The following is a 27405-nucleotide window of genomic DNA, read 5'->3' as shown; positions in this document are numbered from 1 at the left end:
ACTGCCAATGCAGAGAAGCAGATTTAGTTTTGTTAACAGCACAGATGTGGAAAAGGTAAATGTCAGTAAGGGGAGTGCTTCTGCGCTGGCATTGTCCCTTTAACTGTTCTGGTCTAAGCATTTGTGTGGCTAGAGATTTATAGAAAAACAATTAGGCATTATGTTATATTTGGTGGTATCTGAGTGAGTCATTTCAGTAGTTACTTTGTCACACTTTTAATTAGTGGTTCCTTACGCTTTGCACTTCCTACTCTGAACTCACTGTGGTTGCGGCATGTACCCTCCTGCTCATCTGTGATTGAACTTCTCCTTGGTATTCCGGGAGAGCAGTTGAAGAAACAAAAGATCTTTAATGATCACATCAAGTATCATTGCACCTCTGAAGGGTCACTTCTTTGAATTAAACTCAGATTTAACCCCAAAATAAACAGCAGGTAATTCTTTAAGCAATCATCCTTCTAGAAAGGTATTCTAATTCTAGCACATGTTTGGTTTGTTTCTGTGTAGTTCTACATTGGGGTTTTTTTTACCTTAGCACAGGTGCTAAATTAACCTCACTAAACTGAGTTAAATTTTGAAATTAATTAGATGTTTGGGTCAAGCATCGCAAAGCTTGGGAGCCTTGAATTCCTAAGGAAAAAGTTAGCTGCATATCAGTCGTTGCTCATTGCTTTCGTGAATTCCCTCTGTAACAAAGAGGCCTATCTGGCTCCCATTGAAACTTGATGCAGGTTTCTGGTGCATGTCCAGTGGAGTAGGATAAAGCTGAAAATAGCTTTTAATGATAAGCTATAATTGACTGCCCTTGATTGAAAGAGATAGTGTGCCTTGAAAAATAGGGTTATAAAATGCATTAAGAGGGAAGCATTATACAGCAGCCCAGATAAAAGCACGTGGGTTTGAAGAACATGTGGCTGGAAGTAAAAACCAGTTGGAGGTACTTGCCTGTCTGCTGCAGTTTGTCCTTTTTCTGCAAGCCTTTCTTGGCACACTCACATCAGCAGCATTGGGAGGGGAGTCACAGCACCGGCGTTTTGAGGGAAGGTGGAGGAAGAGAAGTGCAGCAGTCCTGCAGCAGCAATGAGCTACCAGGGAGAGGGAGGGCCACCATCAAAATGTGTGACTTCGAAAATGAGTATTTGTTTATGTTCCTCTTAAAATTAGTCTCTGATCTTAGTTTGGCAGTAGTTCAGTTCATTTGCAGAGTTGTCACTTTTACTGTCTAAATAAACACTTTGCTACAATGGCTACTGTCCTAATCCATCATAAGTGAATTTTCATGCTCTTTGTGAGGGCTTTTGTGAAGCTGAAAACTGGAAGGGGGGGGGGGGGGGGGGGGGGGGAGGAGGAGGAAAGTAGTTTCACTTTGTTAAAAAGAAAAAAGGCAATACCAGAAAATGGTGCCTGAAGAAGGTTGTATGACCTCAGCAGGGGTCACAAGGAAGATGATCTGAGTTCCCCAGAGGGCATAATTATTTTTTTTTTTTGAGAAAACAAGAACTTAGAAAATAACTGTGCAGAGAAGACAGGAAGATAGGAAGGGTTTTTTTCTTTGTTCATGAGCAATTTTAACTTTCTTCTTAGTAAAGTAAATATAGTCCAGATGGCTGGAAAGTACAAGATGCTCCCAGGGGTAGGGTGGAGGTTGGATGAATTAAGCTTTGTAGAAGTCAAAAGTGAACAAGTGATTTTTTTTCTTCCTTAAAAAAAAAATAACATAGTTGGTTTCTACTTTCTCAGGCTTGGGGGCTGGAGTGAGCACTTCATGAGAGTGATTTACATTAAAGAATATAGAGAGACCACATTTCTGTTGATAATATCAGAATAAAGTAGGAAGAGTACTGATAAAAATCTGTTTGTCTTTCACTAGTGGAGTTGGTCAGTTTGTAAACAAATCATAACCTTAACTTCCAAATACAGCTTGTTTCAATAAATCATGGCTTTGGTGCTTTATAGCTGAGGAAAAAATACTTAATGATCAGTGCATGTACAGTTCTTAGTAGTTCTGCTCCAGTAGGGGCATCACAAGCCTCTGTGCAGATCACATTTAAAATATTAAAGACTGGCCCCAAAGCTGAGCCCTGGGGAGCACCACTTGTCACCAGCCACCAACTGAATTTATCTCCATTTACCACCACTCCTGGGGCTCAGCAACCCAGCCAGTTTTTGACCCAGCAATGTGTCCATGCATCCAAGCCATTCTCCAGTTTCTCCAGGAGGGTGCTGTGGACAACAGTATCAGTTACTTCACTCGCATCTGAATGAACAACATCCACAGGCTTTCCTTCCTCCACTAAGCAGGTCAGCTTGTCAAGTAGGACCTGCCCTTCACAGACCTATGCTGATGGGGTCTGATCACCTGGTTGTCCTGTACATGCTGCATAATGGTATTCAAGATTATCTGCTCCCAAGACTGAGGTCAGAATGACAAGTCTGTAGTTCTTCTGCCCCTTCTTGTAGATGGGCATCACATCTGCCAGTCAGCTGGGACCTCCTCACTTGGAGGGGACTGCTGGTAACTAATGACTTCTGAAACTGCCATTTCTCACTGCTTGGGCTGTATTTATGTGAAAATTGTGTAATGCAATACTTAAAATACTCCTCCTGAAACTACTTTTATAGCCTTGCTGAGAAATGGTTATTAATTAGATACCAGAGAGTTGAGGCTATTCAGTCTGGAGAAGGGAAGGCTCCTAGGAGACCTTATTGTGTCCTTCCAGTATCTGAAGGGGGCCAGTATCTGGTGAGGGACTTTCTAGGGTGTCAGGTAATGATAGGACTGGGGGGAATGGAAAGGGGGATGGGGGAGTGGGACAACAAAAACCCACAAAAATTAGAAATGGGTAGATTCAGATTGGATGTTAGGAAGAAGCTCTTCATTGTGGGGGTGGTGAGACACTGGAACAGGTTGCCCAGGGAGGTGGTGGAAGCCCCATCCCTGGAGATTTTTAAGGCTAGGCTGGATATGGCTCTGAGCAACCTGATCTAGTGTGAGGGGTCCCTGCAGGGGGGTTGGAACTAGATGATCCTTGAGGTCCCTTCCAGTTCTATGATTCTGTATTATTTACAACACTGAATTGACCCTTTAGTACTGGGATTTCTGTCAGATGACAAATGTAACATGGGATAAACAATATAGCAAGTTTGAATTAGCATCTTCATTTTCATATGTATCTAGTTCAGCCAGAAGTCAGTAAAGCTTTTCAGATGTTACAAATCAAAGCTGCTGGAAAATCTTTCTCCCTAAAATCCCATCTCTGCTTCCTTACCAACACCAGACTTCCACTGACTGTAGTGCCAACGCAGCTTGAGCATGAATGTTATGTGGTCTCTGCCCAGTAGTGCCTTGCTCTTCTGAGCATGCATCTTGGTTCAGTGACTGCAGGCAAAAATAGAAATGAACTGTTAATTTTGATGAAAACCAGCAAATATTTTCTTGTGTGGCTTAATATTGCTGTGTTCTAATTGTGGAAATACGTGGTGTGGTCCAACTACTGCCTTGCCTTGCAGTCTGCAGAGTTTGGGTACCTCTCTATAGCATCACCAGTAGGATTTCAACTGAAAAGCTTTTGGTGTACATTTTTCCCTGACAGTAAGAAAAATTATAGTTTTTCAGTAGACTTAAAATCTCAGAACAGTCTTTTAGTATATCACCTGATGTGGATGGTTTTGGTTATCTAGTTAAGATAAACGGGAAGATAATTTTTGCTGTGTAATTAAGCCAAGCTACTTCTTCATATAATTTGTGTTTACATCTTCAACGTCATCTAGAAAGGAAGGGAGGGTTCATAGGTTTGTAACTGTAGAAAAGCTGAGCTCTCCAAAAGCATGCTGTGATGAAAGGTCAGCTCTTCAAGAGTTCAGTGTGCATGTCTTTGAAAGAAAAGATGAAGAGATGCAATAGTTCAGATAAAGCCTAGCTTGAAACTTTTAGCTTCCTGTTCAGTTAACTCCTGATAAATGGTTTTGTGTGTGAAAACATCATGGGGGATTTGCAATGGCAAATGCATTTATCATCTCAAAAGATTAAAGTGCAGCATAGACATGTTTTGTTTATGATGATCTCTCCCTCCACAGTGCCTCTAGAGCAAGTTGATTGTCAAAGCCTTGTGGCCCTCTTTGTCTATGTATGGGACCCCAAAGCCTTATCCCATTCTCTATTTGAAGAGCATCAAGGACTTTTCCACATTTCCCCCTAAAAGGGGAATTGCAGAATTGGAAATCTTGTAATTAGAGGAATGGTTTCCTTGGCTACTAGGGTAATAATCCCTCTGCCATAGATTGCAAACACTCTCGCACGCAAGCCAAGTCTTTTAACATCTTTATCTGAAGTTAAGACATTTGTCTGTCTTTTGAAAATTCTGGACTTGTTTGGCATGCTAACTCCATAAAGCTTTGTCTTTCATGGGTTTTGTTTTGGTTTTTCCTTTTGAAAACAATTTGGTTTCTTTGCAGCACATTTCAGCTCTGTTTTTATTACTTGGTTCTCTTGCTTTCCTTCAGATGCAATGGAGAAAATTAAGAACAGTTGTAACCCTGATTCAAATCTTGGCTTAATTGAGTTGCAAATTTGCAATGACAGATATTTGTCAGGGTGCCAATGATTAGTACCTTTTAGCACATCTGGTGCCTTCCTGAATTCTGATCATAGTCTCTTTTTATCATTGCTTATGTTCAGTTTTTCTCTCTGCAGCATGGAGCTCAGCACAGGGTGTAAATTGCCTTCTCCCTGAGAATGACTTGTTAATTAGCTGTCAGAAAAATGAAGTCCCTTTATAAGGCCTGTCTTGCCTTTCCCTTAGGGTACCTCTGATACTTGGTCTCATGCAGAGTCTGAAGGCTGGTAGACTGTAAGTACTTAGAGTGCTATTGCTCATACCCATACACCAACATTTCCCGTTCAGTTGGTGGGGGGATTCATAGTGTCAGTTGGCAGTGCTCAAATAATCCAAACAGAGAGGCTGGTGAGGAAGTCTACTCATTAGGCTGCCATAGGTGTGTCATGGTTTAACCCCAGTGGGCAACTAAGCCCCACACAGCTGCTTGCTCACTGTCTTTCTAGTGGAATGGGAGAGAGAGAATGAGAAGAGTGAAAATGAGAACTTGTGAGTTGAGATAAAGACATTTTAACTGGTGAAGCAGAAGCCACATATACAAGCAATGCAAAAGAAGGAATTAATTGTCTGTTTCTCAGTGACAGGCAAGCGTTCTGCTGTCTCCACGAGAGCAAGGCTCTGTTGCATGTCACAGTTACTTGGGAAGACAAACACCATCCCTCTCTTTGCTCTTTTCTCCTTCTTTCCCTGGCTTTATATGCTGAGCATGATGTCATGTAGCATACAATATCCATTTAAACTGAGATCAGCTATCTCTGCTGTGTCCCCTCCCACCTTTTTGTGCACCCCTAGTGTACTTGCTGGTGGTGTGAGCGGCAGAAAAGGCCTTGACTCTGTAAGCATTGCTCAGCAATAGGCACTGGAATGGACTGCCCCGGGAGGTGATTAAGTCAGTCTTTAAGAAAAGGTTTTTAAAGAAAAGATTGGAAGTGACACTTGGTGGCATGGTTTAGCTGATGTCAAGGTGTTAGATCATAGGCTGCACTTGATGATCTCAGTGGTCTTTTCCAGTCTCAATAATTCTGTGACTCTGTAATAGCTAAAACATCTCCGAATTTTGTGCTGGAAACAGCACTGATATCCAAAACACAGTCCCATATTAGCAACTGTGAGGAAAATTAACTCTATCCCAGCCAAATCCAGCCCAAGGGGATAGTTTTTTCATCCACATGGTAAGAAGGGTTGTTACTCAACTTGCTATAAGGGAATGCTGCAGGACTGATACACTGAGCTATGGTTGGGGGCTAGAGGTGTGTTTCTGGGTGATAGAGATGCTGAAAGTATTTTGGGAAAAATCCAACAAATCAATAGAAATTACAGTGTAAAAATAAATTAGAAGAGGTGCTAAAGAATTAAACAAGTTCTCTTTCTAACCCTCAGAAAATACATTCTTGTAAAGTCTCTCAGATGCTGAGGTTCAGGAAAGCTATCTTGTGGCCCTGGTATGAGACTTCTGTATTCTATTATATCATCTCTTTTGTATGCTGAGCCCTGAGAGTGGAAAAGATGGAAACGTGGTTAGATTGTCAGTTGTTTCCAATGAAGAAATCTCTTTTTGGTGGAACTGTTTGCATTCCTGTGGTCAGTGGTATAAGGAAATGCCATGTTATGAAAAATTCCCAATTGTTTCCTTAAGGGCTCTTAGAATTGCACAATCTTTTGATGGTTTTGTTTGTTTAAAAGAGGAAAAAAAATAGTTGCCAGCTCTTCAGTTTAAGACTCAAACATCTCTTAAATATTTACTAGGGCTTTACTTTTTGTACTCAAGATTTGGATTCAAACCAGCAGTGTATTTTCCTAATGGTTGACCAGCATATATTGTAATGAGTAGTTGAAGGTTTTATTTTCATTCCAGGGGATGTTTCTTTGGGGATATCCCATCAGTTCCATGACCATCTATCACTGGTTGCTCATAGTTTCTGGATGCAGCTTTAAAATGTTGCTTCTCTGAGTGGGGGACAGCTAGCTCTCAAATACCCAATTCTCAAAGAGAGAAATCTCTGATACACACACACACACAAATCCTTTTGTCCTACAGCCCTTATTTAACATTTAATTTGTGCTTTCTTTTCCAGCGTCCTATTAGGATTTGTGTAATGTCTGATATTTGACATTTGAATTAATTCAGCTGTAGTCCAGCTTCTTCTGAAGCTGTTCACGTTCTAAGAGTTGTCTGCTGCCATATCTTGAGTTAAAAATCCATCCCTCTTCTGAATTAACTCATCCAAGATTGCCTCAGATCAGGGAAATAACTGAAAGAGCTGCTTTTGAGTTGGTTCTTTACTGTGTGAAATTCTTTTCTTCTCAGACTTTCTTTTTTTTTTCCCAGTCTTGATACATCCAGTAATAAAGCATGCAGATAATATAATTATTTTGGTGACACAGGCATTTATTTGAGGACTAAGAGCTGTGAAGGTGACCTGAAGAATGCTAAGCACAGTGAGGATGGCTGCTGGCCAGTGTCTACATTTCTTGCCCTTATTCAAAGGGTGGGGTAGAGTGGGATGAAAAGACCCTGGTGGATTAAGTGGGGTGAATTACATCATGGCATGCTAGTTTCAAGGTTGTCAAGGGTGTGTTGTTGGTTTGTTGCTTGGGTGGTTGTAATGATGAGAATTTTGAGTTGGGAAGGGAGGAAGAGCCTGTGGAAGTGCATCAAGTGGTACTTGGGAGAAGGGTTGTGAAAAAGAAAAAGGCCAGAAAAATCTGCTTGAAAGCATATGGTGCTTGAGCCAGAGATCATGGCTTCAGCTGTTTCCTGTACTGTCTCCTTTCTGTAGGGTCTCCAACTTGTCCAGCCCCCAGAGGTGGGGGGACAGACAGGTAAGCTGTCCATCTCTTACTTGGGGCCACAGTGTCCTCCGTAGGAGCGAGCAGTGCCATGCAGCTCTAGTGGGGCTGAAGCAATGATAAACACCATCATAAATAGGCATCTGTGTTCTGGCAACCACTGCTGTTAGTCTTGAAGATGGCAAAATTGGAGAGAATTTAAAATTTTCCTGTCTGAGAGTGGTCTGTCTAGTGGCCCTCTAGAAACAGTAGCTGCTAGCCTGCAAGATGCTTCTCTTCTGGCGGGTGATGGCTGTGCTTAAAATAACATATCGGGAACTTGCATAGAAATAGCAGTCCCTTATCTCTAGCACTGTGAAGTAGATGAAAAATAAACTGTACTCGTGCCAAGAATAAACAGTCACGTTAAAGTGTTTAAATTCCTGATGCCCTGGAGGGCTTCTGCTCTAACATGGCAGTTTGATGCCAATACGCTTCCTTCTCTTTCCCCAGTCGCTTGCCACCTCTTCATGTGCTGCTCTGCCAGGGAGCAGTTGGCAGGAGAGCAAAAGAAGCAAATATACCCAAGCCTCGTGCAGAGCACCTGGCTAGAGCCAATTCTGTCCCACACATCTGTATTCCTGTCAGATCTAAAAGTAGATGAAATAGGTTTGTGGCTGTTTACCTGTAGTAATGCTGATTATATGTTATGTAATAATGCCATATTTATGGCAACATCTATTTTTCAAGGGAGCAGAGAGCTGACTTTCTGTAACAAGGCAATTCAGGGAAAACACAATGTGAGCACACAGGCAGTAACATCTTGTTTTAACCATGGTTGCCTTGGAATCTTTGGGATTTTTCTTTTGCTTCAGAGTGTCTCGTGACAGTCATGTCTTACAGTACTTTGTATAACTGTACCTGCCTTCTTTTTGTGCACGCTTTTTTTGGAAGTCAATTCTTTACTGCTGAAGTTCCTAGAAAACTCTGAATAATCCATCTTTTAGCAGTGCTGGGGAATGAGGTAGCCAGCCTGCTGAAGTCTTGAGACTGGGCAAGTGCTTGTAGTACAATGTACTGGGAAGACCTAAACAGTAGTGCTTGAGGGTCCTGTACTCAAGTCATGAAAGAATAATAATTCAATGGCATCCTGGCCTGTATCAGGAACAGTGTGGTCAGCAGGAACAGGGAGGTCATTCTGCCCCTGTACACTGTACTGGTTAGGCCACACCTTGAGTCCTGCATCCAGTTCTGGGCCCCTCAGTTCAGGAAGGATGTTGACTTGCTGGAATGTGTCCAGAGAAGGGCAACAAAGTTGGTGAGGAACCTCGAGCACAAGTTCTGTGAGAGACTGAGGGAGCTGGGGTTGCTTAGCCTGGAGAAGAGGAGGCTCAGGGCAGACCTTATTGCTCTCTACAACTACCTGACGGGAGGTTGTAGCCAAGTGGGGGTTGGTCTCTTCTCCCAGGCAACCAGAACAAGAGGACATAGTCTCAAGCTGTGGCAGGGGAGATTTAGGCTGGTGGTTAGGAAGTTCTTCATAGAAAGTGTGATTGCCCGTTGGAATAGGCTGCCTGGGGATGTGGGGGCGTCACCATCACTGGAGGTGTTTAGGAGTAGACTTGATAGGGTGCTTGGTTGCATGGTTTAGTTGATTAGGTGGTGTTGGATGATAGGTTGGACACGATGATCTTGGTCTCTTCCAACCTGGTTAATTCTATTCTATAATAAAAAGGAGAAGGTAGTGATTGAAAGATGCTGCTACAACCTAGTGAGTAAAAACGGGTTAACAGGTTGGTGAGAAGTGCTGCCTGTGCCTGATGATAGGCTGAGCTCCATGTTTACACAATTCATAAAATGCTTAATTTGCAACATATAGATCTTAAAAAAAGAAGGTAGCATATGTTTTGTATGCATGTGTGAAATCAGGAAGTCTGGCTCTTGGTCCCTGTCTCCCAGGAAATAACTGTTTTTCCTCAGAGGAATGGTTGAGGGAAAAGGGAAGATGGTAGAAATATATTTGTCAGGTTTGGTTAATGGTGACTTGTGCTCAAAGGCTGTGAGAAGACAAAAGATGATGGAAGTAAACAATTGCTATTCTATTTACTTGTTTTACTTGCGTGTTAGAAGTTAAAGGCAAGAGGAAAACACAGAGCTGCTCACTGGTGGGAAAGGGTCAGGACAAGGCACTTGTTTCCTTATGAACTTTGCACACCAGCAGTTGTCAGCCTTCAAAGGGCAGTACTGTGTTCTTTTTCCTGGCTCCCCACCCGACCAGAGCTGGCCTGCTCAGCAGCATAGTGAGTGCTCTAAAGTTCAACTTCTGCTGGCCATGAAGAGGAATTCTGGCTGTTAGGCTCTGCTTTAAAAATAAGGCAGGTGGGCTGGATTTTACCTTCTGATTTGTAACCTGGTGTGCATGAGGCAAAATGGTGAGATTCCCATCTAGGTGCTCTTAAATGAGACTTACCTCCTGAGATTTTTATATGTGAAGAATGTTATGATATAATGCAAAGTAAAATGTAATTCAAGGAAATATTCTGAAAGAAGAGTTCAAAAACTGTGTGTTTAATGCTTTCTGGCACTTTAAGTGTACAGTATATTCCAGTAATATTGAAAAGGAGTCAGTAATTTCTTTTCTTTTATAGGTCAAAGACATTACAGGAGCAAGGAGAGCTGTGGAGAAAAAAAATCAAGGTACCTAAAACACTTTACTGCCTGACTTCTTGACTGTGTTCTTGCTCATTATTTAGTGTAATGATTTTAAGGGGGAGGAGGGGTACTGAATCAGCAAATGGTTGCTTTAGAGCATTTGGATTAAAGCACAGACAAAAAACCCAACCTACAATAACATTAATCTCATATGTTGTGCAAAAAGCTTTTATGGGATGAAATCATACTTTAGTTTTGGTGTGTGTGCAAGAGTCTGAACAATACTGCATAGTATTTGCTCTAGATATGCAATGGAACTTTTATGTGCAAGGATATCAAGGTGTCCTACAACTTCCGGATGCAGTGGGGTGGATATGACTTAGTTGTACAAATGGGTGCACTGGCTAGCTGACAATAAATATCATCAGCTATAAGTGAATGTGGTTCTTGAAGCTTTGACATTCATCACAATAATCAGCAGACTTGAGCACGTTGTCTAACAATTACATGTACAGTTCCTACAGACGCAGAGGAATATGAAGGCAGAAAGACCTGAGCAGTAATCTGTATTTCACAAGTGAAGAACTGTTTGTTTCATACCGTTTTCCAGAAGTTCTGGCTATTTTCTTACAAGTGTTACTGTGTTGTGGCTTCCATTTTCATACGAGTAGGTGGCAAACAGTGTGCAATGTCTTAAGACATTAGGTACTAGAATCCCTAGGTAAAGATTGTAGGTGGTTGATTTTGGTTTTTACCAGTGTTTTTATATAGCTTCCCATCCCTTGATTAAAATAAGACAGTGTTACAACTTAGGTTTTCATGCTTCTTAAGTAACTAAAAAGGCTGTATTAAAATAATCCCTGCAAATGCAATGCTCTGAGGCACAAGTAAGGAAGTAGTCAAAACATTCGCTGTATCAGAATGCAAAGACAATGGCAGGTGCTTACTGCGTCCTTCTGTGTACTTCAGATTGTGTTGAGCTGCCTTTTTCCCCTGAGAATACATGATGTTTGAGGAGTGGTGTAGTGAATTCTGGAGCTTTCTACCCTGATGAGTTAATACTAAGTTTGTGTATTTTTAACAGAATAAGTTGCTTATGCCACACATGCAAAAGTAGTTTGCCCCAATTAAGAGTACGTCATCTATAGGAGCAATCTCTCAGTATTCTAATACAGCTTTTAGAGGCTGCATATATCAAGCATTTAACTTTGAGGAGGGGAAAAAATAATGGGTGTTTTTCTTTTTGATGTTTTCAAGAGAGTGGGAATTCAAAAGAAAGGGCAGAGTGACAGTGGTGGTGAAAATGAAATGTGTGTAGTTCTTAACCTGCTGGTGAGTAACTACACTTCATGTGATGTGGAACTTCTCAGGTTAGTTATTTGCACAGAATTAAAAATGCAGGAGAGAGAAGCTGCCCCTAAGCAGAACAGTGATGCTGGCAGTGATGTGTGTATCAATGCCTTTCATGTGAAGAAATGATCTTGGTCCTTTGACTTTTGCTTTAAGGTAATTCAGGTGGTCACTCCCACCTTTAAACTGAGGTCTTCTGTGATGTTTGGATGTTTAAAAGTTGTTTTCTTGGGAGACTCTCCTGCACATGGAGCTGTAGCATGGTTGTGTTCCCTTCCCTGCTGGACTGGCCTCTCCTGCAGGCTGCCAGTAAGATTAATGCGTGGCTGGAAAAAAGATACAAGAGAGTCTCAGACTTTATCTGGTGTCTCCTGTGATGAAGGAGAGGTTTCTATCTCTTTGCCCAATTCAGACAAGAGATTTTGCTCCAGACATTTTTTTTTTACCCCTCACTGTGCAAAACCTGTCAAGGTTCTTTTCCTGACACTTTCTCCCTGATCAGTTCCTCAGAGGACTTCAAAAGAGATTATTTTTTTTTTTCCCTATTGCAAAAGGAACCAGACATGGCCTTTCTTACCCTGCATTGAAACATTGATAAGTAACATGTGGCTGGCTCCAAACTGCAGACTTTCTCAGCCATTTCAGAAAACAGCTAATAGTTAAGTTTCAGAAGAAACTGTTCTTCCTTCTTTGCAATTGCTCTTTTGTGTAACATATCCCAGGAGCTTTGATTCTCCTCTCTCTGAAGCAGTCAGAATTCTCTACTGCCTTTCTGATTAACTCCTATTGAAAAGAAATGTCATTTTCTACAAAACTTTTCCATATGGGAAGGGTTTCTTTATTCATAATCTGTGAACACTGTTTAAACTCTGACTTTTTTTTGTTTCTTTAATGACTTTGTATCATCACTATTTAGAACACTTCTTTCAGGAATGCCCTAGAAGAAAGAAAAATATTGTTTTTAAAACTTGAGACTGAGTAAGAGGAACCTGGAATTCAAATCCAGAGTCTTGCATAATTGTTTAAACCTGCTACACAGTTTGGCAAAGGTATGAACCCAGAGGTCTTTCCCATAAAATGTAGCTGGGGCTTCATCTTCAAAGAGAGGGGGCTATGCCTGAGGACAGCCCCTGGCCCTTTTAATGTGAGTAGAGCTCACTTGAGAGGCAGAGCCACAGATGATGAAGAACATAACCTTGGTGTTTAGAAGCTTATTTGGCAACTCTGATCTGGAGTATTGCATTATAATGATGGGAGAAGGCACTAAGATGACTGCCTTTTTATTTCCTGCCCTCAGAAACAGCCTGAAAACAAAGAGTATAAAAATATATTACAATGACAGATTAATCTAAACCTGTATTCAAATTTATCACCTGAATTTGTCTTAAAACAAACCCCCTAGTTCTCCCTGAAATAGAAAGGCTGGCTGCATTACCCCAAACCATTTAACCTGGTTAAGTAAAATTCAGTGTTGATTTTTCAGTGTTGATTTTTTAGCTGTTGGTCAGGTACACTCCCTTCAGGTCCTGTTGTCCCATGTGGCTTGTGTGAGGAAAGCTTAGACTGTTAAAACATTCAAGGGACCTGTTGGGGCCATTTTCTGGAACCATCTAACAAAACTGTACTTCAAGCTTGTGAAATTGCCTTTTCAAAAATGGCTTTTAACGTTTTTCTCTGATACAAGGAACGTTTTAATACCCTAGTTAACAGTACTCATTTTGCTAGAAATCAAACCTCTCAAATCCCCTTTACACTACTACTGAAGAGGTCAAGATAGAGTAGAATAAACCAGGTTGGAAGAGACCTTCAAGATCATCGCGTCCAACCTATCATCCCAGGGGAGAACAGTTACCAAAGTATTTTTGCATATCACCAATGTGGAGTTCACCCAAATTTTTCTCTACCCTACTCAATGTCACTCTTTAGTGTCCTAGTCCTCTATTTATGCACACACAGAGAGGGTATGGGGATGTGTGTTTGGCAGGATCACTGTAGCAGCACTTGTGAAAGTCATGTTTTTAACCAGGCTGTTTCAGTGTTGTTTTTGAGCCCTTGGCCTTTCTAAGCCTAGAGTGACTAGATGTTGTTTGTGAAACTATTTTAAGCATGTTCTTGAATGCTTCCCCCCTGCACCAATGCATCTTTCAACACGTCTGTCTCCACTTTCCTTCCAGCCCTCGCTCACCCTTCCAGTCCAGCAAGGAGGAATTGGGATTAACAGTGGCTCAGAATCCCTTTAAGCACATCCCTTTCTAGGCTTGAGCAAAGGAAACTTAGTAGTTAAGTGTTCGCTCCTGGATGTGTAGTATTTCATGCAAAGGTGGGAAGACAAGTTTCTCATCTTCTCTCAATTTTCAGCTCTGTCAGAACCATACTCTAGCACCCTGTAGGCCTGAGATTCTGCTGTTAAATGTCACTTTGTTCCCTCCGAGTCCCATGATCAGGGTGAATTTCCATATTTTGGTCATGTCTTTAACTGAGGCCACTTAACTCACCCAGCAGGTGCTCTTCAAGTGTCAGTGACTCTACATAATCCTGTTGGCATGAATGAGGAAGCAAAATACCTGAGACAAAAGTGTATTTCTAACTTAAAAGTCCATCTCCAGTAAATTGTAAGAAGAGGTTGATCTTGTAGTCTGACAGCAAACAAAACTGAACACACAGTTGGGCTCATGCACATTTCAAATTCATGTAATCTGATGCCTTATTCTCCACAGTGAATGTCTGAAACTTTTTCTTTGTTTCCTAGTATGAAAAGCATTAATACAGAAAAGTCTTCTTTGACTTAATCTTCTCACTAAATATTTGTAGGTGCAGGTGGTAATATTTATTCGTACAATGTCTGCACTCTTCTTACTCACATGGGAAAAAGATAACCGCACTCATTGTGAAGACAGCTGTCTTTTTCTGGAGGCCTTCCTTTGTTAGACTTTCCCTGTTGAGGTAAAGAAACTTTCAGGAGCTCTATTCTTATTTACTTGGCCAGCCTCAACCCCGTCCTGTACTGGACATGACAACAAAGCTCTATCTCCTACACCTCTCCAGCTTTCCCTGCTAGGGGTAGTGCTCACGCTTAACTGAGCTGTTCATTGTGAGCAGTTGCATCAAAGTACTGGAGCTCTGCCCAGGTACTCATAAAAAACTATGAAATACAATGTGGGATGTTTATTGTGCAAGCTAAAGTAATTGGAGAGAATACATTAAAAGAAAAAAAAAAAAAAAGGACAAGAGGAGATCCTGTTCCAGGTTTCTAGTTTTTGCCTTTCTCCTGGAAAAGCTCTTGCGTTGTTTGTAGCTCCTGTTGATTTACTAAAATGAAAGAGTTATGTGTTGGTGGGTGTGTATTTAATTATTATTATTTTAAGACCACCATAATTTTTAATGTGGATTGACTTTACAGAATAGAACCTGGTTCTCCGTATCCTCAGCACCAAGTGATGATTGTCCTGTCTCAAAAGAGCCAGGCCCCAAAAGTTCTCTGTCCTGATCAGCCTAAGCTTGTGCCCTTGCAGTGCTTCTCCCACTGTGGTGGAAAGCTGGAGGAGAACAACTTAGTAATTAAGGATGAGGAAGCTTTTAAATTAAAACAGGAAAACATCAATCTAGGATACTTTCAGAATTGGTGTTTCTTCTATGATTCTTAATACTAAGGAGGGCTTATCCAAATTCATGCAACCTTTTCAGATGTGAACATGGTGCTCAAAGCAAGAATTCTGCCTGTGGCATGGTGCTAATCTTTGGCTTTGTGCAGAGTTTCTGAAGGCATTACTTCTGCTGTGGATGTAGGAAAAGACATTCAGGTTCTCCCAGCTAGTGTATATTTTGGAGGCTTTATTTTTAAATGTTAATATCCTGAATTTTTGGTGCTTCCCCATAACTTTTTTTAATTCACACAAGTGCTTGGAAGGTGTTGAAGAGTGTTGGATTGCTCTCTGCCGTTTTCCCTTTCCGATGCCTCTATTGTGGAAACAGTTTGCTGGCAGCAGATAAGTTTCTATATCTCACTCCCTGTCAGATTCCCCGGTCTTTGTGATAAAGTAACTTCATGCAAGGCAGGAGGGAGGAAGAGAACAAGGTTCATGTGAAGTCTCTGATTACAAAAGGGGTCAGAGGAGCTTGGTGGGCATCCCCAGACGGCATTGTAGGAGTGGGTGCTATTGGGCATGGGAGAGATGCTTTGGAGCTCTGGAGTTCACCAAATATAACTTGTCCTTTTTCAGTTGATGCAAGCAGGCTGTTAGAGTTTAGTAGTACAGATTGTGTTATCAAATCCTGTTAATTATGAATTAACAAAGAGCTCTGCAAAAAAGGCAGTTCATACAATTATTCAGTAGCTTGTGATGTGGGGCTCAGGTTTTCAACACTCTCTATGTGATGCTGGAATTAAAGCTGGAAATGCTGACTAGAAATTGCAGGCTGTTTTATCTCAAAACCCAGTAAGTTTTTAAGTACAAGAGAAGAGATCTAGCATAAATTAAATATTGTCTCCAAAAGGCAAAAGTATTCCATTTTGCTTGCATTATAGCTATTAACAAAATGGGGTTAATTATGTCACCCTATCTTTACCACATTGTGCTTATTTTTTCTTAATTGCTCCTGAGCTCAGGAGTAAGTCTGTTTGACAGTCACAGCAATGAGCTTTACAGTGGAGACTGGAAAAAAATCAGTATTTCAACACTTACTCCTCATTCACTCCACTCATCTTACAAATAAAGCCACGCCAGAGTAGGCTGGATAAAAACCCAAAGACATTCTAAGCCTTAAAACTCTCTCACACTCTATACTGATGGAAATAATTTCAGTGACAGCTCCCTTCACTCAATTTTGTTCCCCCTCTTCACTCGTTGAACTGTACCCAGTGATGACCATCTTCTTAGCAAATGTTGATGTTTAGATAGTCAGTTTAATAAACACACAGCCTTTTGTTTCCCCTCTGCTGAAGCTGGATTTACTTTGCAACAGTTCTGTTGTAGTAACATGAAGTGTTTTTATCTGTTAATGACCAGTAATTCTTCACAGAAAACAGTCTAAATGTGGAAGTAGTTTTAAGCCTTGGCTTAGTTTTAATCTGACATGCCAAGGTACACAACTATGTCAGTCAAGTTATTTGCTGCCACACTTCCTTAATTCTGTTCTTCCTAAAGTGTTTATACTGTTAACTGAGACTTTCCAACACTATGGTTTCTGTTGGTTATCAGTGTAGAGTGCTAGGAAACATGATTTGTGTTGTCATCTTTAGGCTGAGGAGAGTTTTGGTTGAAGGAGGATGAGGATAAAACCACTAGCACAGCATAAGTGCAAGTCTGGTTTCTTCATGCTTTGCATTCATGAACTGTTTTCTGGGGTCAATAGTTTCTGTGATTGCCCAGAGACATGAAACCCACATTAACAGAGGCAAGTAGGGTTTCATGGCAGATGGTTCAGTTTGAAGCTTGTCTATACAGGTAATAAGTCATCCATAACTGCTTCTTTGAAGTTCAGTTTATCCATGTTTCTGGATTACCAGTAGTGCAGCTACATGAATCAGTGAATGATGACTGTGGAATCAAATGTGTTTACTCTCAGCTAACCATCCTTAATTATAAAAATGACAATAGACCATTTATATTTGGCATAGGCTATAACTTAAGATTGAGTTAATTCTTCTGTAAACTAAAGCAATCAAGCCCCCAAATGTTACATGTGAGGACAACAAAGCAAACCCTTCTGTATCCTGCTTACAGTCTTTTAATACATGTTCCTTTTGAAAAACTTTTAAAACTACGAAGCACATGATCTGAATCATTGTTACTCACCGTACTTTTGATCCTGGTTAGAATACATTGAACAAATAACCTTGATGTTTGAAGTAGTAATCTGCTACCATGAAGGTACATAATGAGGAAACTTCTTGAGTGGTTTCAGAGGAGGAAGCCTGTTGATACCAGTCTCAAGCTTGTAGGAGGCAGTGGCTTCACACTGAGTTTGTTGGCATATAAGGTCTGGGATAGCAGAACTGGTTCTTAGCTAGCTCCAAATAAGTATGTTTGTATGGCTGAACCAAAAGTTCTTTGGGAACACCTCAGCTGGAGAACTGAACACAGCACTTTCCATGCCCGCCTTCTACCTTTGCTAGCCATAAAAATGAGAATGCTTGTTGCAAAGTTGAAGCTTGCAGGTAGTAAAGCAGCTCCTTAAATGTTGTGAATTAGTTGCATAAAATGTGCCATCTACCAAAGGCTTCTAACTTTTTTGTTGCTTGTTTCTATGTTTTTGTTAATATATAGCAGAGTTAGGGAATCTCTTGGAAAGAAGACATCTTTCAGAAGTTGAAGCTTTCTCCAAAGAAAACAGGAAGGAGAAAATCTCTTGCAAATTAAATTTAAAAGTATAATAAGTCTGGCCAAAAGAGATTGAGAAACAATTTCCTAAAGGTATGAGAGCCTATAATAAGTCATTTAAATTGAATCATTTCATGTACATCAGAAATGGATGTTCTGCCAGACAGACTGGAGAGCTGATAGATGACTGAAAGTAAAAGTGCTTGGTGAAGATAAGGTACAGAATGAAAACTAAATCATTTGTATCCAAGCTGAGTTTCCTGGGAGACTTTTATTGTAGGAACTTCACTTTAAGTGATATTTTGAGAACTGGTCTTGAATTGAAATAGTAGAAAAAGGTTTTAGAACCCAAAAAGTAGTAGCTAGCAGATTGCTAGGAGTAGATAACATTTGCCCCAAGAGATTGTAGAATCAGTAAGGTTGGAAAAGACCTCAGAGATCATCAAGACCACCCTGTCACCCAAGACCTCATGACTACTAAACCATGGCTTTCAAGTGCCATGTCCAATCCCTTTTTGAACGTCTCCAGGGACTGTGACTCCACCACCTCCCTGGGCAGCCCACTCCAATGGCTAACAACTGTCTCTGAACTTTCTCCATTCCTCAACCTTAAACTTCGCCTGGTACAGCTTGAGACTGTGTCCTCTTGTTCTGGTGCTGGCTGCCTGAGAGAAGAGACCAACCCCCACCTGGCTACAACCTCCTTTCAGGTAGTTGTAGAGAGCAATAAGGTCTTCGCTGAGCCTTCTCTTCTCTAGGCTAAACAATCCCAGCTCCCTTGGCCTCTCCTCATAGGGCTTGTGCTCGAGGCCTCTCTCACCAGCCTCGTTGCCCTTCTCTGGATCTTAAGGTAAATGCATGTGACAACAGTGATCTGGCAACTGTGATCTGTTACTTAAGTGCAGCAGGATCAGAGGCAGGGGAGTAGGCAAACACAATTTCATTATATTAAAAGCATTCCAGAGATAGTCAGGGTACCACAAGCTAGCAGGTCTGTACAGGCAAGTTGGTAGGTTTCATGAGGAACAAAGACCACAAAACTGGTAAACATGTGGACACATGGTTTATCTCATGATTTGAGAACTGCATGTGTACTTTTCAAATAGTTGGTCTTTAGCCTTATGGTGTGGCACATGCAATTAACTGGGTCTCCCCTTTTTTCTCTTCTTCATCTTGCAGAACTGAACCTGGCAGTGGTATCAAATGTTGGAAAAAAAACAACCCATATTCACCTTGTTGCAGAACAATTTACTGTGAAAAGTGAATATTTATTATCCAGAAACAGTATACTGTACAGGAGTGTAGATTTTAGATGTCAATAAACAATTGGATTGTAAAAAAAGTGAACTGAGATTAGCTGTACTGCATCTAGGCCACTAAATGGTTTGTATGTAGCCAAAAATCTATGGCTGCCAACACATTAACTTAGATGTGAGTGTTAGCTCAGTTTTGGTCAAGTTCTGACAACAAGATGTAGGTGAAGCTTAGAAGCTTAGTTTTTTTGCTTAATGTGGCATGGTCTGTTTCTTCTATGAAATTTACCCAGTCTGAGTTTTCTCCTGTCTTTGTACATGATTGGCACAACATTGAACAGGATGTATGTGGCCATTTATCTTTTCTTCCCCACCCCCCCTTGGTAAGAGAATACAAAATCATCAGGTAAAAAAGGATTCTCTGGACTAATAGTGGCTTCATACAAGCTATTCCATGGGTACATCCCCTTCAAGGTGTCTAGCTTTGCATGTATACTTAATACTTTTTAAAGTTTCTTCGGTGTGGAAAGTTTGTATTAGAATGAGACATCTTTTCCTTCCCCTCCTACAAGTTCATCATAAGCATGTGAATTCATTAATTGAGAAGAAATGGGCATTTTGCTAGCTACACTTCTGCAAAAGAGAAAAATACCTGATCAAAAGGGAGCTGTTTGATACACTTATTTTCATGATGCCTTGCTTGTAGTAAACAGTTGCACAGAGCAGTAAGGCTGTATGCTGTGAGGGATTTTTTTCAGCTGCTTATCCTAGGAAGAGCTTGCCTTTCATCAAGTGTCTGAAGTTGCTGATGACCTGTGGATGTTCAAAAAGATCAGTCACTGGGGGGGGGGGGGAGGGGGGCAAAAAAACAACAAACCAAAACAACTTAATACTGATTTGTGTAATAATTTTAATGCTTTAATGATGGTGAAAGAGCTTTAAAGTGGAACAGATTTAGCAGACCAGCCAAAAGGCCTTGTCCTCCATCTGTCAGCTATATAGTAATTCTGTACCAAGGAATCATAACATGAGGGAAGATTACCAAAGTGTTTGGGTTATTTCACAGAAACATTCTTTGACTAGCTCTGTCTTTGAGGCTTTGGGGAGATACAGTGTATAAATTTATGCTGCTCATAGAATCATTAAGGTTGAAAAGGACTTTTAAGATCAATTTCAACCATAACTCAGCTACCACAACCACTAACTGTATGCTGAAGCGCCACATCTACAGGCTTCTTGAACACCCCCAGGGATGGTGACTCCACCATCTCCCTGGGCAGCCTGTTCCAATGCCTCACTGCTTTCAATAAAGGAGTTCTTCTTAATGTCCAATCTAAACCTCCCCTGGCACAACCTAAGCCTATTTCCTCTCATTCTAGCACTAGTTAGTTGGGAGGAGACACCAACACCAGCCTTACTACAATCTCCTTTCAGGTAGTTGTAGAGAACAGTAAGATCTCCACTTAGCCTTCTCTTCTCTAGACTGAACAATCCCAGTTCCCTCAGCCCCTCCTCACATGATGTGCTCTCCAAACTCCTCACCAGCTTCTTTGCTTTTCTCTGGACAGAGAAATAAATGATGATATATGATCATCATCATCTCATATATATGATGATTCTCTTTAAAGCATAATACACCATATTTGCACTGCTTCTGCACACAGAAGAAAGCACGTTTGTAGGTAGGTACTGATAAACTTACATGATTTAGCAAAGTGTTCAACAATCCTTTAATCCTCACTTAACTTAGTGTTGCACGTTTGCCATGAGTGATGCCAATTCAACCCCACATTATCTAGCTGCCCTGTAAGGAGGTGAGCTTAAGTTAGCTTTCCCCAGATACACTTTAGTGCAGTACACTCACTACATTTCACAGCAGTAAGCTCTGTACTGTGGGGAGTAGGGCAAGGTGCTTGTAGCAGGCTGATTGGCATGAGAGGTTTGTTGCTTTAGCTCAACTTTCAACATGGGCTGTTAAAGGATTTCTGGTATAAATGAGTACTTTGCTTATTTTACATGTCATGCTAACACTGAAATGTAAAGACTTCAGTACCACATTGATGTCCAAAAGCTGTGTAATGCATTTGCTAACTCTTGAGATCATTTTTCTTTCTTGACATCAATAATAAAATACAGGAGACAGTCTTTGATATGTATGTTAGCTTCAAGCAGTTAATGGAAGCAGGAGGCAAGGCAGCATTTTTGCCTGAGAAGTCTTTTATGGAACTTGTTAAACAACTTTTTTTTCCTTAAACTTGGTTATTTTATAGTAGTCTCTGTGGATGCACATTTTCCCAATCAAGAAAGTTTGTGTTTTGATCACAAACCAAATAAAATTTAAATCTACTGTTTCCCCTTATTCCTCCTCCCTTTGCTTTCCCTTCTGCTCTACTCCATACATGCTGGCACTTGAGAAATTTGTGTTCTTTAAGGAATAAAAAATGTATTTTCAGTTAACATTTGTTATGTTAGCAGCTAATGCACTTGGTATTCTGAAATCTTGTTTGTGCATGGCGACAGTGTCTCACAGCATATTTTAGTCTGCACACACACACACACACTACTGTTGCCAGGTCTTAGTATTTGCCTTGTACTGCTAGCTCCCCATTCTATTCCATGCTGTATCACAGTGCAGAAAATTAGTATGTAATATGGCTTGTAAAAGACCCCTTTGCCTCTGAAGTTAGTGAGATGCATAGAAGAATGTACTACCTGTCATGCTATGTCAATTGCAAGAATTCAATGAGTAGTTTCTTGTTTATAAATCCATAATTTGCCTTTTTCTTTCTCCCCTTGGTGTTTAAAATGGGTGAATGATCTCTTGTGTTTCCTCAGCCTCACATGTGGCTAGCGTTTGAGCAGCATGTCTTGCTTAACTTGAGAGGTCTGCAATATGGATGTCTACTTGTGAATTAGAGGCCTCTGTTGTAATCTACATGTCTGCAGTGCAGCAAATGAAGTCTAGAAAATTACTCACATCATTCTAGAAAGAGAATTTACTTAGGCAATTAATCACAGAATCAACCAGGTTGGAAGAGAACTCCAAGATCAATTCCAACTGATCGCCCAACCCTAACTAATCAACTAGACCATGGCATTAAATGCCTCATCTAGTCTTTTCTTAAACATCTTCAGGGATGTTGATTCCACCAATGGGCAACCTCTCTTTCTGTGAAAAACTTCTTCCTAAGATCAAGCCTAAACTTCCCCCTACACAGCTTGAGACTGTCCTCTTCTTTTGTTGCTGGGGAGAAGAGACCAACCCCCACCTGGCTTACAACCACCCTTCAGGTAGTTGTAGACAGCAATAAGGTCTCTTCTGAGCCTCCTCCAGGTTAAAAATCCCAGCTCCCTCACAGGGCTTGTGTTCCAGACCTAAATTTAGGCAAAAAGGGTCATGCTTGCAAGAGCTGGTGAATCCATGAACAAATTCTGAACGTGAAGATATTAAGTTTCAATAGTTCACACATAATGTGAATGATAAATGAATTTGAATTGCTTCAGGACCTAGGAATTTTCCTTTTAGACTGGGAAACTTTAGGCATTGAGCAACTTTGTTCCTGATTCAAATTCCAGAGAGAGAGAGAAACTTTTATCATTCCAAGTGACTCACAAATTATTTAACAATAAAGTATTAACACCTCTAGCAAGTCAAGATTTATCCTTAGCCATTATGCAATGCAAGTATTTCTAGGTGCTGCCAGGCACCTTCCGTGTACCAGCAACTATTCCGAGGTAGGTGGTATGTGTTGCTTATTCATTCATGTGGGCACTGTCTTAGCATGAGTAAATACAGTTTCATGTTACAGCTAAATGTGAAAACTAGGGGTTTTCTAAACCACTTTTACATTCCTTCAGTGTGGAATTTCGTGCTGTGTAGCAAATCCAAGAGCTATGCACCACTTAACACCTCACTACTCCTCGCCCTTAAGTCTATTTTGGGATGTAAGTGATACATCGGGCTTGGAACCCTCTCTGCATCTGATATTTAGACTTAGTCACTTAAACTTATCTCCATCTTGAAACATCTTGCCTAAATTTAAATGCTCAATCCTTAAGAGCAGAGGAGTTGCATTTATTTTTGGGACACATCTTCTATGTTTAAGTAATGCATAGATGCTAGATAAATTTGCTGCATAATAAAGAATTTGCTCTGTGGAAGGAAGATGAGAAGAAACTAGTCAGCAAACAGTTGTTTAGCTAGCTAGTTGGCATACATACACCTGCAAGTTCCACCTGAATGATTTCTGTTTGTAGTGCTCAGCTGAGTTTTACTGCTGCAGTGAAGTTTCCTTTGTTGCCTTCATCCTCTGACAATAATTTTGCAGCCTTCTATTAAAATAATGCTGAAGACTGAGGCTGGGGAACAATTTTGAAAGCAGTAACTACTGGTTTAATACTTATTTTAGTAAGTATGGGAAGAGTTTCTAAGATACTTATTTTCTTCAAGCAGTTGCAACACTGTCACTGTGCATTAGTTTGCTGAAGTATCTTAAACTTTGAGGTAGGTCTAAAAGCCTTTAATCCTTATAGTTTTTTTGGATTAAAACTTCTGTTTTCAAAGTGTAGTTTTGTCTTGTATTGCATATTTAGGATAAGTACTATATGAAGTAATGCAAGGAATCATTATAATTATTATCATTATTAATTACTTGCACTGCAGCACTTCATGTAAAAAGAACTAAGCCTTGGAGAGCTGACCTAAGTGCTTTGAAGGCCTTGGTTCTGCTCAGTGCAACTGTTGGCTGTGTGACCTTGCTTCCACCTTGTTCCCCTCATGCCTTCTTCCCCAGTGTAAAACTGGATGGTTATCATACAGAAGCTTGTTGTATATGTTTCTATCCATACATGTGAGCACATCAGGTTTTGCTGTGGCAGACAGTGAATAATGCAAGAAATCATCCCCTAATGGGTTTGCCTTATGTTGAGCAGCTAGAAGTGAGATTATGGAAGGAATGAGTGCTCTTCGTGCTTTCAAGCAGCGGTGGAACTATTTCTGCAACAATACAGTGAGATTGCTTGCAGGCTCAAGTGTGTTATACTTCTGCTTTTAAAAAAGAAAATAAAATGGACTGCTTGTGTTTATCCATTGAGTCATTGGTTCTAGGGGAGTAAAGAGAGAATGTATTTAAAGCCATTTGTGTGAATTCATACTATCCAGCCAACCACAGGATTTGGATTTGCTGTCATTGGGAAACTGATTCACTGAAACTTCTCTGGTTTTGCATTTTCTCACTGATAACACTGCTTGTCTAGGTGTTTCAGGGGTGATACCATTCTTCCAGAGCATTGGCCTAAAATTCAGAGAATCATGTTTAGAAAAGGTAATGTTTAAACATTTCATCAGTTTTGTTCACTAAAAAAATATCACTTTCACATTAGTTTTATTACTGTATGGACACATTATTGCAGTCTTATTTCTGCTATGTTTCTTTCTACATGCAAACCTGTAGTTTTAGCAGACCAAATTTTATCAGCAAAATGCACAAGAGGGTACTTGAGAATGCCTTTTTGTCAAGGAAACAGCCCTTCAGTAGTTCCTTCTTACCTCAGGTCTTGCTCCTGTAAACAATCAGCTGCAGATATCTTCCTATTAGTGCTGTCCTGAATATTGGCGCAGTTTGAGATGTTGCTTCTGGTTGAGTGGTCCAGCAAACCTACTGGTGACCTACTCTTACTGAAGATCAGAAGAGCTCTTTTTAACTGGTGACATTGGAGCTGAAGGAAAATAAGTCAGTAATGTATACTAAAAAGCTTTGCTGCGTGGCTTTGCTCAGCAATAAGGAATCCATATGGATAATCTGGAATTTTGACATAGGGGCCAACTTGGATGAAGGGAGGAAAAAACTCTATGGGTTTGAATGTTAATGTACTGTGGATGTAGCCTGCTGAGTGTATTTCACAATGGGAGGATGTTTCCAGACGCTCAATGAGGTTGGGTTTGTAGATGTTACCCATAGCATCCCCCTCTTATATACTCTGTATGTCTCATGCCACTCAGGAGATTACAAGAAAAGACATTATTCATACTAAAGACTCTAAAGGGTTGGATTTTGCCTTAAGTTTCAGAGCTTCATGGCTGCAAGGATTGTTAAGATTTCTTACTATGTATGGGTAATTACACATGATAATAGAGATGGAGTCAAGTCTTCAACTTCATTGTAAAAGCACTGATCTTAAGTGAAAGCAATAGCTTTCATGAAGTGTCTGCCAATCTACCTGTTTGGCATCAACCTAAAAACATCTTGGCAGAACTGATAGAGATGGCAGGATTCTGAGAGTATCCTACCTTGTCTCTTGCCAGTAAGTGATGGTCATGTCACAGTATCACAGTACATTAGAGGTTGGAAGGGATCTCCAGAGATCATCAGGTCCAACCCCCCTTCCAAAGCAGGATCACTTAGGGTTGTCCACACAGGAATGCACCCAGGTGAGTTTTGAAAGTCTCCAGAGGAGAAGGAGACTGCACAACCCTTCTGGGCAGCCTGTTCCGTTCTCCATGCTGAACCTGGCTTTGCTGGCAGCTCCCCATCCCTTTCCCCACCTCTTGCTGCCCTCTCCCCGAGATAACTCTATCCTCATAACAGAGATACGCAGCGCTCTGGTCTGGATTTCATTTCTTCAGCAGCTCTGTGTGATCTCGCGCACATTCCTAACGCGTTACCCACGGCCCACGTCTCTGAAAGTGCCGTATCAGCTTTCAGTGGCAAAAGCTCAGAGAGGAAACAGGCCGGTTCCTCCATGCACAAACAGCTGGGCAGTTGTGGATGGAATTAATTGCTGATATACACTGCCTGTGTTTTTCTTCTCTTGTCATTTCCTCTGCAGCTGTGAAAGGCAAGTTTTTTAGGCTTTGAAAACAGCATGGACCTTCTCGGCGGCAGTGATGCAAAAAGTCCTGAAATAGGTACATTTGTTAGGATTTGCATTCAAAAGAAAGCCTCTCTTAAGCTGTAACAGCCATCACTCTTGATACTGGTGTTGCAGTGGCATCTTCCAAAAGCAACTGATTCCCAGCTTGAAATCTTTTAGGGGAGACCTGGCTTTCAGCAGGCAACACTTGGAACTTTCTGAAGTTGAGCGGTGAAAGTAATCTGTTGTGAGAATGGTTGTCTCCCGTCTGTAGTCTTAGAGCTAGTACATCAAATGCGATGTTGTTTGCAGACAAATGTGAAACGCTCAAGTTGCTGAAAGTCACGTTCGGGGCCAGCAGTTATGGGAAATTTATCATGGGGTTGGAAAATACACATGTTATCCACAGGGCTGTGTGTCTGCCTCGAGGCTTTGCCCAGCCCATCACAATGCAAAAACAAACCACCCATCACAAATCAAAAAAACCTTGCCAAAAGGAGATTCTGAGCGCTAATGGTGTCAGAAGCTGCAGCATGCTGGGGTTGGTTGTCAAATCAGTGGGAAAATGGGTAGCATCTGTTGTTAAAGATAATATTTTGTTAGCTTCCATCCTGTAAATCCACAGGTTCCCCTTTCCTCTCCCTCTTCCCCCTCCCACCCCTTGTTTGTTAAACTGTTCTATCTGTACTTTGGCATTATGGAATTGTCACACCTCACTTTCTGGCAGGTTTATGCTGCCATGCAATTTACTCAGGAACATCTATAAGCTCTTCTGCCAAAACAGCTACAGCTATCTTAAGGATTTTACTGATACAGAGGAATTGCATGTTGTATGTTTATAAACAGTCTGATAAGTAGAATGGATTGTTTACTTAAACAAATGCTGGAGAAAAATCTTAGTAGTTTTAAGACCTGGTCCTACTAACTGAACAAATTAAGTTGAACAAATTAAGTTGTACAAATATGCTGAAAATGTCCCCACCGGCTTGTATTGTGCAATTACTTCGACCACAAGATGAGTATTTCAAATGTCCCACTGAAGCCCAGGGCCATTATTTGTGGTAAGAAATACTGCACAGGGAGAGGAAGGGGTGACAGACCAAGAAAACCCCAAAAAGTTATGGAACTGTTGAAAGGAGCCAGGCTTCCAGTCACAGCACCCCCATCAGCCAAACTGCTGCAGAGACTGCTGTGGAGATCTGCGTGCCTCTGCTTGATGCTAAAACAAAGGAGTGCATCCTAGCTTGGCTTGTCATGCAAGGGGTTTCCACTGCCAACCTGCCTCTGCAGTGGCTAGCAGCACACGAGTGACCCCAAACCAAGCCTGGCTTTCATGGCACGCAGGCAGTTCAGCTGTAGTAACTCCACTGTAAATCTGAGCCTGAGAGTCAAGTATGCTCGAACTGTGGCTGTTACTTCAAAGACGAAAGGCTGCCTCTTTCAAAGGCTTCTAGTTTTTATAGCTGTGCAAAAGTTAACTATTACATAAATTGTATGTTATAAATGTATAACTCTGTGGGCATATAGATGTATCTTCATAATTTATTCTAAGTATGCATGCTTCATAGGCACCCTGTCCTCTGTGTGTCACGC

The 27405-nt window shown here is 40.9% G+C and overlaps 1 protein-coding gene across 5 annotated transcripts in view; it reads left to right on the top strand.

The window, feature by feature from the left end:
* ADD3 (adducin 3) overlaps positions 1-27405 on the top strand; it is a 111069-nt gene that overhangs the window by 25976 nt on the left and 57688 nt on the right. For 3 of the 5 annotated variants that reach the window (XM_068139403.1, XM_068139408.1, XM_068139401.1), the window contains exon 2: positions 10034-10082. The exons of the other annotated variants lie outside the window; for them this stretch is intronic. The gene's annotated coding sequence lies outside the window, so the exon portion shown is untranslated. The remainder of the gene's footprint in view (positions 1-10033; positions 10083-27405) is intronic. 5 annotated transcript variants of the gene reach the window in all.

The sequence above is a fragment of the Melanerpes formicivorus genome, unplaced genomic scaffold, assembly GCF_026170545.1.
Source record: "Melanerpes formicivorus ecotype bairdi unplaced genomic scaffold, bMelFor1.0.p_v2 SCAF_6, whole genome shotgun sequence".
In the NCBI taxonomy this organism is placed as follows: Eukaryota; Metazoa; Chordata; class Aves; order Piciformes; family Picidae; genus Melanerpes; species Melanerpes formicivorus.
The sequence above is the reverse complement of the archived record's forward strand: the minus strand, read 5'-3'. Positions and strand labels throughout refer to the sequence as shown.